Below are 18237 nucleotides of genomic sequence, written 5' to 3' on the forward strand. Positions count from 1 at the left end.
ATTTTTGGCCTTTTTTTGATAGGACAGTGGATAGAGCTGGAAACAGAGGAGAGAGTGGGGAGAGACATGCAGGAAATAGTGCCATGGGCCGGATTTGAACCTGGGTCGCCTGTGTATATGGCATGCGCCTTAACCACTCAACTACCGGCGCGCCAAAAATTTCAGACATTTTTCAACCAAAAACGTATTCTTTTAACTACATGGACCTCAGAAAATACAGCCTTAAAACACAATAAAGAGACAGAACAAATCAAACATGTTACAGGTGCCTCACTGATTTTTTCCACACAGCATTTTTTTTTCCAGGCACACTGAAAATTGCTCTGCAACTCCCTTTTGGGTCTGACCCACCTGTTCAGTACTGATCTAGGTGATTGTATTAATTATTCAACATTAATCTGTGATATTTAAAACCAATGAGGCAGAGTGATGTATTTAAAGCCCCAGTGCTGTGTACTTCATATTAGTGCTCATTGAACATCTGTCATCCAATCAAATTACTTTGTCAGACCTTATAAACATGATCCTGACACTGCCAGCTGTTGACCCTGTTCCAAAAGAACTGAATCATCTACAAGGTGAAAAACAGCCTCTTAAAGCTGCTGCTGCCCTCATCATCTGCTGGTCCACTTTATTTGACTCTAGCAGAGAGAGAGATGGAGGGAGGTAAGAGGCCACCCAGCCTTGTTGACTTCAGTGACTCCACCATTAAGGAAATATGGCTGCCGTGACCTCTGGCAAACCGCACACAAGCGCCCAAAACATCAGAGAGCTGCGACCCGCCACCGCCTCCATGAGAGCGAGGGAGCAGAGTGATGGAGGGAATGATGGGAAGAAACAGAGAGGGGTGAAAGTAGAGGGGCTGGTGGGGTGCAGAGTGCATTTTTATGTGCCTATACCTCTCTGGTTTCTGGGTTGCCTGGACATAAATTTTCACCCCCTCCCTCCATCTTTGCTGCTTTTTTCTGGCACTCTCACCAAGCAAATCCACACTTATCTGCTCCTGCAGCCTGTTTGCAAACTTTCTTTCCAGTTTCTCCTCCTCTCCTCCTCTTTTTTGTTCTTTTCCCTCCTATTTCTGTGCGTTTGGGCCTCTCATCCTGCTCCCTCCTTCTGCTTTCTCCTCTAAATTTCTTTTTGTTTATGGTAAGCCAACACTACCTTTTCCCTTCTGTTATTTTCTTCTTCTCCTTCCACATCCCTCCACCCCCATCTCCAGCCCTCCTCTTATAGATGGAGATTAACTGGGGAGCGCAGCGCCATCCGTCCTTGCGACTGTTTGTTGTTAAGGAGATGGATGGAGGCTCCCTCTGCCAGCCCCACGCAGCCGCAATTACACCAGCCGCCATGATGGATGGAGGGGAGGGAAAAGGGGGGGAGGTGGGGTTGGAGAGAGGGAGACACAGAAAGGGGCATCTATCACGCCCCTTAATCTACCTGTCACTGCAAGGGCTAGGATGGAGGGGAGGGGGGATTGTGAGGGGGGAGGAGAAGGGTGAGGCTTCAAACTGACGGATGGTCAACAGTTTATTCCTTTTCTTTCGCCTGAATTTGCTTTGCTTTTTGGAGAATCAGGCCGATGGCGACTGCACTCATTAAATGTCCTGATCACTTCAATTGATTTCCCAGAGCTTATTGGATTCTGTTGAACATAGCTGGTGTGTGCGTGTGTGTGTTTTTGACAGACATCAACATTAGCAGACAACGCTTGGATGCTGTAGGAGCTGCTGTGCTCCTGTTGGCCAGAGTAGATTCTCTGGAGATAAAATTGTACACCAGATACTGTTCCAATTAAGAAATAAATCAAGGCAGACACACTGATTTCTAAAAAAAAATTACTTAGCTTTGCCAAGTTTTTGACCCCGATTTTACAAAGACTTTTTATCCTTCTAGTAAAAACTCCTAGTGAGATGGGATGAGGATCGACATGATTTGGAGAGGCAAGTTGGTCGTTCATTTCTGATGTCCATCTACAGTAACTTTGAGCTTCATGTTGACTATTGCTGCCATGGCTGTGTTTGTTGTGCTTCCTCCTTTAATCAGCTTTCTTCCTGATTGGCTTTTGCTCGTTCCACTAGGCAATCCTGCACATATCTGCTTGGCTGTCCGCGATGTCCCACCAACACAACCGGATTTCTGACTGTAAATATTGAACATGTTCAGCATTTAGAGAACGATTCATCCTAACACACCTCAAACCACAGGGAATAAAATGGGTTCTTAATAAACCCTGTTTCTTAATAATAATATCAAGAACCAGGGGTGTAGCTAGGGATTTTGGGCCCCATGAAAGAAAATAGCACAGGGCCTGCCCATAGACTGTAGAAAGAACTGGACAAACCCCTTGTGACGTCAGTCGTCTGCTTACAATAGGCGGACTCAAACGGTCTTGAAGCCAATCCGTGGAGGCTTCCATATTGAAATCGCGGTCTCAACCAAACTTTGGATCAACCTAACGGCCCGCCCACTAAGCACAACTTCCTGTCAGCCTGCTAGCTAGCATTTTGGTTGACAGGAGCCTCTGCCTGCCGAGCTATCTGTCAATCAAATGAGACGCGCCAATCAGCTTTCATCCTAAATATAATCCAAACGATCATGGTACAAAAAAATTCACCCCCGGTACAGTGGGAGCACAGCAAGACACTAGCTAATGAGACATGTTTGGTGTTTTGAACCAGGCTGCAAACCAGTTTATTTCTAGTGTAAAAACCAGCTGTTTAACAGGTGTCCAGACAGGACTTCCGGTTTTCCTGCAGCCAGCCTCAAGTGGACACTCACAGTATTGCAATTTTTTCACGTCCTCATTGGCTTCATTTTTCAGGACCAGAGGTTGCTGCTTGGGCCTCCCTTAGCTGGCCAGCCAAGCAAAAGATGTTGTGCTGTTTATCAATGCATTTGAATTTATTTTTGGCTACAATTTCTCTATATCAACAAGCAATATTTTTACTATGGTTGAATTAGATTAACTTGTTTGGCATTTCCACTTCAAAAAGTACTCCTTTTGGGTATTGCCTTTCTTATGTTCTGGTAGTATTCTGCAAACCTTCAATCCATCCTTGATGTTCAGTGCACTTTTGGATGGCTTTGACACCTCACAAGTGAACAGTAAGCATGCAAAAGGATGCAGTACAGGTCCTTTACACTCTCCCAGCGATGTTTCTCCACTACCCTCATCTTGCTCTCTGTCCCTGCTTTATACTCCTCCACTGTCCTCATCTTGCTTTCTATCCCTGATGTCTTCTCCTCAGCCATCCTCATCTTGCTCTCTGTCCCTGCTTTTTGCTCCTCCACATCTTCATCTTGCTCCCCATCCCTGCTTCTTCTCCTAATCTTGTTCTCTGTCCCTGCTTTTTCACCTCCATTATCCTCATGTTGCTCCCCGTCCCTGCTTTCTTTTCCTCCACCATCCTTATGTTGCTCTCTGTCATTGCTTTCTCTCCTTCACCATCCTTCTCGTCCTGCTCTGTCCCTGCTTTCTCTCCTCTACCATTCTCATCTTGCTCTCTGTCCCTGCTTTCTGCTCATCTTGTTCTCTGTCCCTGCTTTTTCTCCTCCATTATTCTCATGTTGCCTCCCGTCCCTGCTTTATTTTCCTCCATCATCCTCATCTTGCTCTCTGTCCCCGCTTTCTTCTCCTCCAACATTTTCATCTTGCTCTCTGTCCCTGCTTTTTCCCTCCATTATCCTCATCTTGCTTCCCGTCCCTGCTTTCTTTTCCTCCATTATCCTTATGTTGCTTTCTGTCATTGCTTTCTTTTCTCCACTAACCTCACTTTACTCTCTGTCCCAGCTTTTTACTCCTCCATTGTTCAATCAGTCCTCCAGTTTACAGTCACCTTTCTCACCTTTATCAGGCCCCACTCTTCAGTGATGCACTAAGGATGGATTATACCATTGGACATTTTTGAAGGGAGGATCAGAGGCCCCAAGTATTTTATTTTACTCTATTTGATACAACTATTAACCTGTTTAGTAATTTGTTTGGCTGCTTTTGATTCAATAATGACACTCATTACTAAGAAAAACAAATAAAAACACACTTTTCATTGCAGGCTTCTCAAGGGCAACCCCTACTGTGAACCCTGGTAATCAGTACCCCTTTCCCCCCTGTGCTACGCCCATGTTAAGCACCATTAATTAATCAGGCCTTTGCTGACTTTGGTTGAAGGAGAAGAATCAGGCCAACAATCATCATGATTATCTTGTGCCCAGCTTAAACTGATAATAAAATGTAGGAGGACTGATTTAGAAAGTTGAAGTTAAGCAGCAGTTAAGAAGATCAATATCTGCATTTTAGGCTGTAAAAAAAGCTGATATCCCCTGAAGTACTGACACTGGTGTGATCAGTTTTGGTAATGGTACACATCTGGGATAATTTTGTTTACATTGTGCCTGCTTCAATCTCTGTGATATTCCATCTGATGAGGGTTTACCTTGTGTTTTAAGGGCTTAGGAACTTCAGCCCAGCTCTTTGTAGCTTGATATTCTGTTTAGTGTCTCTCCTCTCTCTTTTAAACTTTCTTTACCCGCAGAAATATTTTGAAAAAGATGTAGATAGCAATGACTTTAAATGAATAACTTTACTTACTTCAAGCACATGCCAAGGCCTTAATGTATACGGTCAGTTTTAGGGCTAAATTTAAATCCTTCTCAGGAAACCCTGCTCCTACAACCCTCCTGTTGTTGTTTCTCAAATGTCCCTCACGGTGGGAGTTTTCCCTCTTGGATGGGAGGGGAGACAAGACATGAAGTAAAAAACACAGACACAACAGAGGTGGCTGCATGTTTAACAATATTACTGAGATGGTGGATAAGACAGGTTTTTTTGCTTTTATTTTAATGCCATGTATTCACAAACAAAGGGGCAAGCAGACAATAATGTGAAAGAGCTTCATTAAATGCACAGATTGGACTGGTCATGCAGTTGATGAAGGACATAAGCACAATCAAGGAGCAACTTGTTGATTTGTTGTAACAAAACAAGTATTCAACAACGCGTACTGTAAAACAGACTAAATTACAACCACAATGAATGTAGCAGAGCACTCACAGCTAACCACAGTAGCTCCTTAACTCTAAAGTCACATTTGAGTGCAAGATTTGACATTTTGAGAGACGAGGCCAGGCCGAGACTCTGGTAGCTGGTGAAATGAATCAGTTAGTGTGGAGGATGCTGTTTTGAGCCTCTCATTCTACATCACACACTATATGAATCAAAGGGTTAAATCTGACATTATATGTCGACTTCTCACATTGAAACATTGGGTTCAGATTTTAAAATTCTTTACATGTGTGGCACGCTTTAGCAGAAAAGGTGTTTCAGTTCTCCTCCCAAACTCGGCATGAGTTTTATTCACCAACTGCCTCTATTGTGAGTAAACATCTGCCTCTGTAGCTCACTTTATATAGTTTTTAATGGAGCTGCACATGCCCACCACGTCATATCGCTCTGATTATGAATGCGACAGACAGAACCTTTTTCCAGTCACCCTGTGAGAATTTTATAAAAGATTCTTCCCTTTGTAAACACTTTCTATTGGCAGTTGCCCAGAGGAATGAAATAAATCCCAGGAAATCAACATATGAACCAGTCTAGTACAAGGGGGTCCAAGCTATGGCCTGGGGGTTAAATGCGGCCGTGAGCCATAATGAATTGGTCAGCGATAAAATTTTAAAATAAAATGAACTTGACTTTTTAGTTTCAGCACCAGGCCATTCTACTATGCTAATTCTGTAAACAAACATTTTGACAGGTGTAATTTATTAATTTAAATAATAATAAATGTATTGTTGTGCCTTTTTTGGGACTAAATTGAGTCAACAATGTGAATGGTAAACATATTGTTGACCAAAATGATATCTTCATTTCGAATGCCCTGATGGACCACAGAAGCAAATAGCCGTACAATGTTTGCTTTGTCAGCCATTAAATAGCTATTTAAGCATACCAGTTCAACATACCTCTACCCAGTGCTTCCCAACCTTTTTTCCATCGAGAGCCCCCCTTAACATATCTAGAAGAGCTACACCCCCCCCAGGACCCACATGGAAAAAAGTGGCATATTGCTGTCAGAAATACACATAAATTTGAATTGTTTTCATCATTTAAAGCCACACAATAGCCAAAACCACATGTGTTAGCAAGAGACCTTTGTATGAACCATTCATATGGGTTTCATGATGATTTTAGGTAGACCTCCAATGGGGTCCCAATGTTGGGAACCAAGGCCTTAATCTACATTGGACTGATTTTACTGACGTTAATATTCTAAAGGTGAGGAATATTTATTTCTGTATGTGGCCCTCAGTGGAACAAGTTTGGACACCCCTGGTCTATACAGTATGACATGTCAGATTAGCCCATTTGAGAAAAAATAAATCTACTTCAAAATCAGGGACCTCCTGGTCAGTACAGGAGTGTTAGTGACCCTTATTTGTGCAAAGTTCACATTTTGCTTTGGAGTATTTTCCTTGTCGGTATCCTGTTTAGCATTTTGTTGATGCACCACGACCATATACAGGTGCACCTCAAAACATCAAGTCAAAGTTTGTGTTTTTCCCATGAGGGACTTCAGAAAGTTAAATTTCCATATTCTAGATTCATCTCATACAAAGTGAAGTGCTTCGAGACTTTTTGTTTTAATCTTGATGATCACCACTTTAACAAAATATTAGAATATTGTGGAAAAGTCCCATTTGCAAAGCTTTCTTGTCTTCATTCACTCTGGATCGGTACACACAACCACAGTCATGGGGAAGACTGCTTACTCGACTAAAGTTCAGAAGACAATCATTGGCACCCTCAGCAAGGAGGGTAAGCCACAGAAGGTCACTGCTGAAAGGGCATATTCATGAAGGGTTGCCTGAAAGGGAAGGTGAGGTTAGACGATGAGGACAAGTAACAGAGATGAGCTCAGCCTTCAGAGAATACAAAATTATAAGCTTTCGTCATAAGGAGAAAAAGAACTGGACCATTGCTCAGTGATCCAAAGTCCTGTCATCAGATTAAATCAAATTTCATTTGTAAATCGAGGTCCCAGAGTGCGGAGGAAGATAGAGGCACAGAATCCAAAGTGCTTTAAGTTTTTAGTTCCCAGTCAGTAGTGGTTTGAGGTGACATGGATCTGCTGCTGTTGGTTCACTGTTCTTTAACCAGAAACTGGTTGGCTGACCATGGTAATATTATGCTTGGTTTGCCACCCTGACCTGAACCCCAAAGAGAATCTCTGAGAAAATATCAAGAGGAAGATGAGACACATTAGACTCAACAATGCAGACGAGCTGAAGGCTGCTATCAGACTCACCAGGGCTTCATAACACCCCAGCAGTGCCACAGACTTATTGGCTGATCGGCAGAAGTTTGTGCAAAACAAGCTCCAACCAAGTGCTGAGTGCATAAATGAACATAATTTTCCAGAAGGTCAGCGTGTCTTTGTTATAAATCCTTTTATGGAATGATGTTTTTTGATATACTAATATTTTAAGATAGTGAATTTTTGTGAGCTGTAAGCTCTAATCATCAAAATTGAAACAAAAAAGTATTGAAAAATTTAACTTTGTATGAAATAAATCTGGAAAATATGGAAGTTTTATTTCTTGAATTAAATTACAGGAAAAAGAAATAACTTTTTCATGATATTCTAAAGTTTTTAGATGCACCTTTATTTTACATTAAAATTTCTGCAGAACGATGCTACGGTGACTGACTGAGTGTGCTGGAAAGAACCATAAAGCATGTGATTGAACACAATTAAATAAAGTGAGAGCTTCATTAATCACGATTAATGCTGGCAGCAATTGTTTAAAGCAATTTTTAAAACACAGAAAGATGCATGTATGTGACTGTGGGTACAGACTAGAGGCTGATGGAAGGAGCTGATGGTTGGTTCTTCATAACTCCAGAGCAGCTCTTTCCTGCTGATGTTCAGTTCACCTTCTTTAAAAACACATTAACAGAGATAAGATGTTGTTACTGTTGCCATTCTGCAATAATGCACACTTTGCATGTAGAAATGTTTTGCATAGACCCCATTCTGGCATGGGCATACACTGCATTAAAATGCAAACACACATATGCAAACACACATATGCACCCTCCTTGGCTAAGTCGTTTACGATCAGATCTGCAGTTATTGCCGTGCACGCCGCCTACGCTCACTTCTGCAGTATCCTCATACCTGTTGAAGCAGCGGTGACCTATCGTCTAGTAAATCTGCATACATTGCTTGTAATACCTCTCCATTTTTCTAACAATGCTACAGAAATATTATGAAAAGTAATCTGAGGTCTTCTGCCCTTTATCCCTCCTCCACCTCCTCCCATCCTCATCTCCCTCCTCCACCTCCTCATCTGTCCAGAGGAGTGAGAGATGGGATGGAGGGATTAATACTCTTCCGCCCAAGCCAACCCTGGGAATGATAGATGGACAGATGCAGGAAGCGAGCAGAGGCGGAGGAGAGAGGTGGAGATTAAAGGAGAGAAGTCTGAGGGTTCATAAATCCAAAGTGGGAGACCTGGTCCGCATCACACACTAATAAGATCTGCAAGAAATCCATGATGAGGGAGAGAGAGGGAGACAGAGGTGGAGTGAGGAGGAGAGATGGGAGCAGTGTAATAGCATTAGATGTAATCTAATCATGGCAATAAGATGTGAATGGATGAGTGTGAGCATGGTGATTATGCAGAAGAGGGATGGCGGTGTGTTGATGAAGCTTTAAGGTGTGAGGACAGGGTTAGGGCTTATTGAACAGCAGACCAGCAGTGGTGGAGTCGCTCTGAGGAGGGAGCTCAATGCAACAAACTTACTTTAACAGTTTCTTGTAGTTTCTGTCAGATTGTATCTCTCACACAGGCAGCAAATGAACAGGGTGGCTGCTGGTCAGTAGGCAGAGGTGGGAAAACTACACCACTACTGTACTCAAGTAAAAGTAACTTTGATTTAAATGGATTTCTGTTGAAGTACTGGTTTATAAATCCACTCAAGTAAAAGTCAGACATATTTCTTTAAAGTTTATTCAAAGTATTGATCAGCTACTTCTAATACCTCAAGGAGTTGTACTGTAAAATATGATCTTTCTTAACCGGCAGTACCAACATGAGAATCTGAAGCTCTGACTACTTTGTACTCTGAAATGTTTTAGTCTAGTTTTTAGTCAATGAAAACCCTAAAACATTTACTTTAGGGTACTTTCATACCTATGCTCAGTCTATAGACTATTTTAAATCCTTGCTGAAAACTCACCTATTGTTATGTTTTTGTGAGTCATTTATTGTGCTTTTATTGTTTTGTCAAAGCCTGTAAAGCACGTTGGTCAACTAAAGTTGTTTCATAGAAATAAACTTTGACTTGACTTGACTATGTTGTTTGGTCTGGACTTTAGAACTTTCTGTTTGATCTGAATCTAAATGACTGGAATGAAACCTCCCCTGGACCTTGGTTTGGACCAAACAGCCGGACCTTGATCCGACCAAAAGAGGTGGTCTTGGTCCGGACCAAACCGAACCATGGTCCAGTTCATGTGGACCAGTTCAGTGACAGGAAATGATGGCAAAACAACAATACCAAAGCCACGGAAGTACATAGGAGGAAGAAGACCATGATGTTATTAGGGACCAACAGGAAAAACTTAAAAATATGGAAACTTTCCAACTGTTTTCTGAGAGAGTGAAAAAGAAAAGATACGAGGAAGGATGGGAAAACAGTTCCACCTGAAGACAGAGAAGCAGTGCCAGCAGTATATTAAGGTACTGTTTATTCATTTCTACCAACTCAAAGAGCAGCATATGGCTAGCCTGAGTTTGTCTAATGAGCTCTGACAACTTTATTGTCGTACAGCAAAGGAGTAGATAGTATGCAACCCTGCAAGCGATGGCAATGCTGACTCAGGAGAGAAGATAAGTTGTGCGATAGTCAAACTATTTCACTGTTCTGCCGTTCTCTCATATACTCTCTCTTTCATCCTCACAGAAAACAGTTGGACAGTGTCCGTATTTTTATGTTTTCCTTTCTTGTTGGCTTTTAATAATGTCCTCAGACTCTTCCACCCATGTGCTTCCTTAGCTCATTTTGTTCGGTCTGGGATTTCAATTTTCTGGTTCTTGTGCCATAATTTCCTGTCATTGATACAAAGTGCAAAGCTTTCAAAATAATGCTTTCACAGTAGCTGCGGTTACGTGAGCATTCTTTTCACAACCTGTTTAAATTTTTGTGATCAGAGTTAAACTTCTCTGTTCACATGGATGCTAAAAGATGCAATTTAATTCAGATGTGCGTGCTTATGCATCATACATTTAATCTGGGTAATACTGCTCTGGCATGATCTGCATCGTCCCACCAGTCAAGTCTACTGAAAATTTGTTATAGAGGAAGAATTTCTTTGCCTTTGTCGTAAATAAACTGTCAGCACTCCACATGCTACATTTTGGAGTGTTCTACTCTCTGGTGTCTGTACCTCATCCTATCTGATCAACAATTCTGAGCTCTTATAAAGTTCCAAGTAAAAAGAATTATCTCAGCAACAGATAAATTTTATTTTGATCCTGCAATGGTTCTTTTTTTTTGTAAAGATTTATTTTTGGACTCTTTATGCCAGAGGACAGTGGACAGAATTGGAAACAGTGATGAGAGAGCTGGGGAGAGACATGCGGAGAAGTGCCACAGGCCATGAAATTTCTTTCCAAATTAGTCGAATCTGAGGATTTTATTTAGAATGAAGTGTTTCTATAAAACATTTTTATTCAGATCAGGCATTTATTCTGATTACAAGTGGTCCACGTAAACATAGCTACTGGGCATGAACTGGACTGTGGTTCAGTTTGGTCTGGACCATGATCCAGGAAAGGTTTCATTCCAGTCATTAAGGTTTGAATCAAACTGAAAAGTTCAAAAGTCCAGATCGGACGACGTAGGTGTAGAGGTACCCTTTGTCAAAACATACATTTTTTTAACAGTAATTTTACTAGCTATATTGAATAATGCAGTGGTTTTCAAGCTTTTTTCACCCAAGGCATACCTAAGGTTAAGCCAATATCTCAAGGCAAACCATATTTAAATCGATACAAAAAAGACTTTTTGAATAATGTTATAGTCAAGATGGCAGGGTTGACAAAGGGGAGAGCTTTCTGGGGCCCAGCCAACTGAGGGATCATGGAGATGGCAAAAGTTGGCAGAAGGTGGCAAAGACTGGCTAAATGTGATGAAAAAACATGGCAAAACAAAGTCAGAAATGAATGAAAATTGGTTAAGAAATTGGGGGGGGACCATGAGTGGAAATTGGCAAAACTTGTTGAAAATGTCAAAATAGAAAACGATTAAATGTTGTAAAAAAAAAAAAAAGTGGTAAAATGGTTTAGAAGGGATGAAAAAGGGCAGAATAGGGCAAAAAGAAGTGGTAAAAGAGTCAAAAGTTGGCAAAAAAATTGGCTTAAAAGTGGCATAAATGGGTTGAAGTGTCAAAAAGGTGGCAAATAAATTATGTGGCAGAAAAGTGGCAAAAAAAGGGTTAAAGTTGCTAAAAGGTGGTAAAAATGGGTTAAAAGTGATGGAAAAAATGGTAAAAAAAAAAAAAAAGGTCAAACAATAGCTCAAGTGTGTGAAAAGTGGCAAAGAGGTAGCAAAAATGGGTTAAATGTAGCAAAAACTTCCAAAATAGTGGCAGAATTGGGTCAAAATTAGTATTAAGTGACAAAAATGCTAAAAGAAGCAGCAAAATGGTTTAAGTTGTCAAAACAAGTGGCAAAACGGGTAGAAAAAAATGTTCACTTGGTTATAAATAGCATAAATTAATCATTTAAACACCAATTTAAACCCAATAATAGCTTGCTATACTTTTCAGCTCTTAATGAGGTAAATGTTTGCCAGGATGCTAACACCAATGCTACTGATCCAACACACATACACTGATATCATCAATAAATCCAAACTGGGGGGGTCCCATTCTCTAGCCAGATCTGTGGGCAGGCCTAGTTACAGTACTTGCCATAAAGTTGTAATAACATGGTGTACAAATCCCCATGGCACACCGAGACTTGCCTAAAGGTACATCAGTGTGCCACACCATTTGAGAACCACTGGTATAATGATATAGATATGAAACAGTCATACCAATACTTTTAGTTACATTAAAATGTACTGAAGAAAATACTGACATTCCTTGAATGCTCTCTTTGTGCACCAAGTCTGGTTTTGTCATCCAAAATTTTCTAATGTAAAAAAAAAAAAGAAAAAAAGAAAAACTATTTCATGTTGTTCTGATCATCTTTGCACACTGAAGCCAAACTTCTCCATCATTATTTTTGTCAGAACAGGTAAATTTTTTTGTGCTAGTGCTGTTACTTGATTACAAAAATTAATCAAAATAATGACATCACTGTGCTGTGATTAATCATGATTAATCACAGCATTTTTTTTAGAACAGTTTAAGTATATTTTATGTTTCTAGATTTTTAAAGGTTGTTATTGTTAAATGTTTTATTTTTATTGTTTTATTTCTATGTACAGCACATTGAAAGTGCTGATCTGAGTCCTTATCAATACCACTATCTGTACTTTCTATGGTTTGGTGGAAAGACAAAATAAGGGCAAATATTTAGGCTACAAGTAGTTTTAGCTGAGTAGTGCTTGAGTTAAAAAGTTATGATTCAGTCTGTCACATCTATTGTATATCTCTCAAATATAAACACATATTCTTATTTTTTGAAGTTTCTCACCCAAAAACTGTATTATCTCATTTTTATGTGACATTTGAATACATCAAAAGTTATAGAATACAGTCATCTACTTTACTGAGGTTACCTGAATGCATCATATTTTCCATCTTCAGCTCATAAAGTTCGCTAATTAACTTCAACTTTGCCAATTCAACTGCAGATTTCTGCACTGGATTATTATTGTAAACAAACAGGACTCGCTCAAAGTTTTGGAGCACATTTCAGCATTTATCTAAGCAGCTGAAGAAGAAAACTGTCCTGAAGCACCTGAAGAGAGTGATATGACCATGGCTTGATCCCGTGTTGTTGTTAGCGTCTTTGCTAACATTAGCAAAGATGCGCTTTGCCAGAAGGTGGTATTTCAGACTCATGCTTCTGTGTAAAGACAGTTCATCACTGCAGCATGTACCCACAATTTTAGTTTTATCTTAACTAACATTCGCCAGCCTCTTAAAAAGAAAACTGCCATTAAGCAGACCTGGGTCTGTCTCCTCACTCATCACTGCTGGCTGTCTGACCCTTTCACCTCTTCATCCCCAGGCACGTAAACATCCGTGTTGGAGGACTGCGGGAGCAAACTGTGGTCAAACTTAGTCACATGATTAAATTGCATTATTTTTTAACCCGTTAAGGTTTCAAGATTAATCACAAGCGTTAACGCGTTAATGTTAACAGTCTTAGTTTTTTCACATCGAAGTCATTTCAATGGCTGATTGAAGATACAGAATGCCTCCTCTCACACTTTCTCATTTTAACTGACCTGAGGTGGAAAAAGTATCACACTACTGTACTCAAGTAAAAATAGAGTTACTGTGGTTATAATGTACTTGAGTAGAAGTGAAGTACTGGTCTATCACTTTACTCAAGTAAAATTTAAAGGTGAGCCATTTAAAATGAACCCAAAGTACTGAGTAGCTATTTTGACACCCAAGGGGCTTTCACAGAAATATGGCATGTCCTTAATGTGCAATAACATGAAAATATGGACCTCCAACCAGGTTATTTATTATAAGGTTTGATCTTAAGTTTTTTTGTGTTGACAGAAAGCTTGGACTTCCTTGTTGTGGCTTTCAGTGTTAATTTATTTACTCAGTGCTCAATGCTTTTTAAAATGTAATTAAGAACAATATCTCACTCAAAATTTACTTCAGTAAAAGTGAAAGCAGTGATTTAAAAAACTGTTAAAATAAAATAATAAAGAAAAAGCTACTCAGTTACAGTAATCTGAGTAAATTTAATTAATTACTCCCCCCATACTGACACTTCACTTTAAACTCTGTGAATTGCCCGTGTATTATGCGGATTTCAACTATTAAACATTACTGCTAGTGTGCTTAGTTTGTACTCACAGCCATGTAACAAAGACAGAATTAAAAAGTTGTTCTGTAGTGCAGGCTGGTGCCATATGAAGCTTTCAGTCAGGATGGATGGACCCTTTTAAAGGTCTTAGGCCCTGTCCACATGGAGATGAAATTCAGGAGTATACGCGAAAGTTTTTTGTCATATCAGCCTGCACATCCACACGGAAACGACGTTTTGGGTGACTGCAAACGATACTTTTTGAAAACGGGTCCCAGAGTGCATAAATCCATAAACAACTACCGTTTCGTCTCCGTGTGGACGGCTATCCGCATCTTTCTTGAAACGATTACGTCACACATAGCTTAGCTCTCTTAAGACGCCTGCATGGGTCCAACCAACACAACAATGGCCGATACATGGTTGTGTTTGTGATGCAGAAGCTACTGGGCTTGTTATGGCTTTTACAGTCAAATCTGATGCTCCTTTACCACCACCACAAAACGCACACACCAAATGATCTTTAATCCAATGCAGAGAGCAACCAGGAGGGCAACTAGAGGAAAGTTTGTGTCAGTTTTCTGTGATCTTCTTCTCTTGCTTGGTGCATTTCCATGGCAGCGTCACAGCGCCGAACAAGGCAAAGGACTCAGTGTGTAGGGTTTGAGTGCATGGCGTTTTTATCCTTTTACAGACTGAAGGGGGAAAAAAATCATCTGGAAATAACAGACTCAGTGTGCAAAGGCCTTTAGTCTCATCTTTATCATAGAAAATGTAAGTCTAATGAACATTTTAGTCGTAGTTTTTGTTGAATAAATTAACACTGCTGCCTTGTAGTCATAATGGCAGGGATATTGTTGCCAGAACTTCAACTTTACTCTGTCTCATAGTTTCTTCTCACAGCAGAAACTCTATAAATCTTTCACTTTACCATTTGGTTTGTTTGCATTCATGACTATTGCGTGTGCAGAGTTCACTGTGCTCTGATTGGCCAACTTCACTGACATGATGAACTAACTGTAAATCAAACATGCTGGACTTGGCTGTCTGTGAAGTGGCCTCGTGTGTCATTTAGTATGACATACTACATGGGATAAAATGGATAATTTTTGGAGCAGAAGGGCCCACAAAACCTACAGCTTCCATATGAGGCTATAATCATGCTTCAGACATGTCTGACCTCTGCATAAGAGCTGCATTTTAAATATAAATCTAACAATGTATGTACATTTATGTTTCTTTTTAAGTTATTTATTATTTCAGGGTACCACTAACAAAGATCACAGTCTTATGTGTCCTTCCTGTAAAAATATATCATACATTTATATATTTATGTATTAAAAATCAGCCTAAAGTGCCGTTGTGCTGCCGTGACCTGACTCATTTCAGATAGAGTGCTCCTCCACCCCCCTCCTCCTCTCCTTCTCAACCCTGCCACCATCACCCTCCCTCCCCCATGGCCTCCCCTCCATCCACCCGGGCCACATTTTTCATGGCCCAGCTGTCGGAGGGCCATGATTGGTTGGCTCTGCAGACAGATAGCCGATAGGCTCTGATTAATAGTTGAGGCCCAAGAACTTCCTCATTGATCAACAGGACAGGCTGAAGGAGGAGGAGGAGGAGGAGGAGGAGGGGAGAGAAAAAGCATGCCCTGTCGCTCTGCAAGTGCAGGCTGATAACCCTGATAGCAGCTCTCTGGTTGTGTGCGTGTGTTTGTGGGTGTGCTTGCCTTGTTTACAAAAGCAGAGGGATGAGCGGATGTTACAAACAGGATGAAATGAAGGCGCTGCAGTGAAAAAGTGTTGAAGGTTTAGCCACTTTCTTTACCTCTTCAAAGCTCTGTTGTGTTTGTGATAGCATCTGTGAGCCTTACATGAATAAGAAAGCTTGTGTGTTATCTAACTAAACACACTCACACAAACTGCCTACTTGGCTGGAAGCAAATGCTTGAGAATGCTTTAGGCATGTAATTGGCCCATAGTTGGCTCTGGTTGGTCCACTGGTCCACCAATGAGAGAGCCTCCTTTCTTGCGACCGTTGCTGGGCTACATCCAGGTAGACAAACTCTCACCTGGGTCAAGTCTTTACAGAACATCGCAGTTAAAATTTTACCTTAATTTTCTACTTCACCAAGGTTTAAAGGTGTTCTTTGGAGTGTCAATAAGCAACTGAACATACCCAAATTATAATTCAAGAGTATTTTTCATCCTATTTCCTATGCCGTAAGCTAATTGTGAAAAATACCCTCCTGGATTTGATTCTGTGGATGACCAGGCAGGTAAATTAACCAATCAACATTCACCACGCACACATGCCACACATGCTTGAAGGTAGGGAAAAAACATTGTTAATAGTGACTATGTTATGTTTTGGTATTGATGAGCAGGTAAAATCATATGTGATAGGGAACCTAAGTGCTACCTGGACATGATTAGTATTACCTAAGGACCTCTGATGATTTGTAATAAGCATGGGGGACGTCAGTGATTTTATTCTTGTGTGATTCGACCATGTCTGTAAACTGTAAAGCAAAACTTCCAGGACCAGTTATCCACCACATTTTATCACATACAGATGTCAACAGCTGGGACTGTCCTTGTTTTAAGAGACCTTTCCCAGCTTGTGTTTTCCCCAGAAATGCCCCGGATAAATTTGGGAAGAAAAGAGCTTCTTGTGAAAATGTTTGCAGTGAAGTACCAATGTTAAAATCAAGGACTTCCTGTAATCTAACATTCCTTCAAAATAAAGTCAACTTGCATTTTAAATGTTTTTAGTGGAAATGTTGAGTAGCGATAAGTTGATGTAGTGTGATCGCAGCTTTTTAACAGAAAATATTTTAACTGGCTCTTTAGTTCCAGTTTTTTTTTTTTAAATTGATGAATTCTTAACACAATACAGTCTCCAAATAAGGCTACAAAACTTTTGTCAAATACATGAAGCTTTAAGTGTTTCCATTTGGTATATTATCATGATAATATTTAGTGATTTTTGTCCCATTAATTGGAAACATCCTTAGTATTCACTTCATAAATCTCATCACCCTAGTCTACGGGTGATACTGATACTGTGCATAATGGCATATCAGTAATATGAGTTGGTAATTTTCTTTTTTTTTTAAGGTCCGAGGGATTTTTAGTGTAAAAAAAATACATAATAGAGGTTATGTTTGACATTAAAAACAAAGTGTTGAACGTCAAAGGCTTATTTGTTGTCTTTTGCTCTCATCTTCACAAATGACTTTAGGTCTCTAAATTTATTCATTTAAACTTCTTTATCCAAAGCATTATCCACACCTCTGCTCTCTTAATAGGCAGAGCATTTCCTCTGCATCCTACAGCTTTTTTTACTAATGCCTGATTTTATATCATTCATATTTAGCTTAACATTTCATGAATTACGTAACGTACCCCTCTGTATTAACTGGTCAAGCTACAACAGGTGATATGCGGGATAGTCGATGGTGCATAATGCAAAGTTTCAAGATAAGAGTGCAAAGCAACATCAGCCATATCAACTACAGAAAACAATGATGGAATAGGTTTATATTTATCCTGGCATATCTCACCTCTTTCACACAGGATGCTACAGCGCTGGTCTGTCTCTCTCTTTCTTTATGATCACCTGCAGTTAAACACAAGTGATGAACATAACCTCAAACTAGAGGGAAATAGTTATGCTAAGATTACAAGAATGTAAAAAAAAAGAAAAACTTTAGGTCATACTGTCTGTTTGAAACTCTGGTTATCAGCATGTGATGTCTCCATAAAGGAAATGCCACCAGCAAAACAGGATGTGACAGGGAGTCAAAAACAGTAATACCCCTTTTCACAGCTGCATCAAACACTTAACCTTGCAAAGCAGATGGATACGCCCATTTCTGTGTTTCTCTCTGGCAAATCCATCTTGCAAAGCTCCCGTCTGAACCGTTTGGGCCCGGTTAGAAAGTGACAGGACCAATCAGCATCGAGGGGCAGTAATTTTGGGCGCAGCGGAATCGTGACACAAGCAACAAGAGGCCGGTGCCGTTATGGCGGAAGACATTAGCATGGATGCTGCTAAAGCGCCAGTTTTATCAGAACTTGATGATATTTCTTTGTTTAAAGAAGAACGAAGAACAGCAGTGAGTTGTTTTTCTATCAAAAATGACAAAAGTCGTGTACTGACATGTCTACGGTTGTATATACATATCAAATTTACAAAACCACCTTGACAGCCCTTCAAATCAAAGAT

Source organism: Cheilinus undulatus, linkage group 2, assembly GCF_018320785.1.
Source record: "Cheilinus undulatus linkage group 2, ASM1832078v1, whole genome shotgun sequence".
Classification (NCBI taxonomy): Eukaryota; Metazoa; Chordata; class Actinopteri; order Labriformes; family Labridae; genus Cheilinus; species Cheilinus undulatus.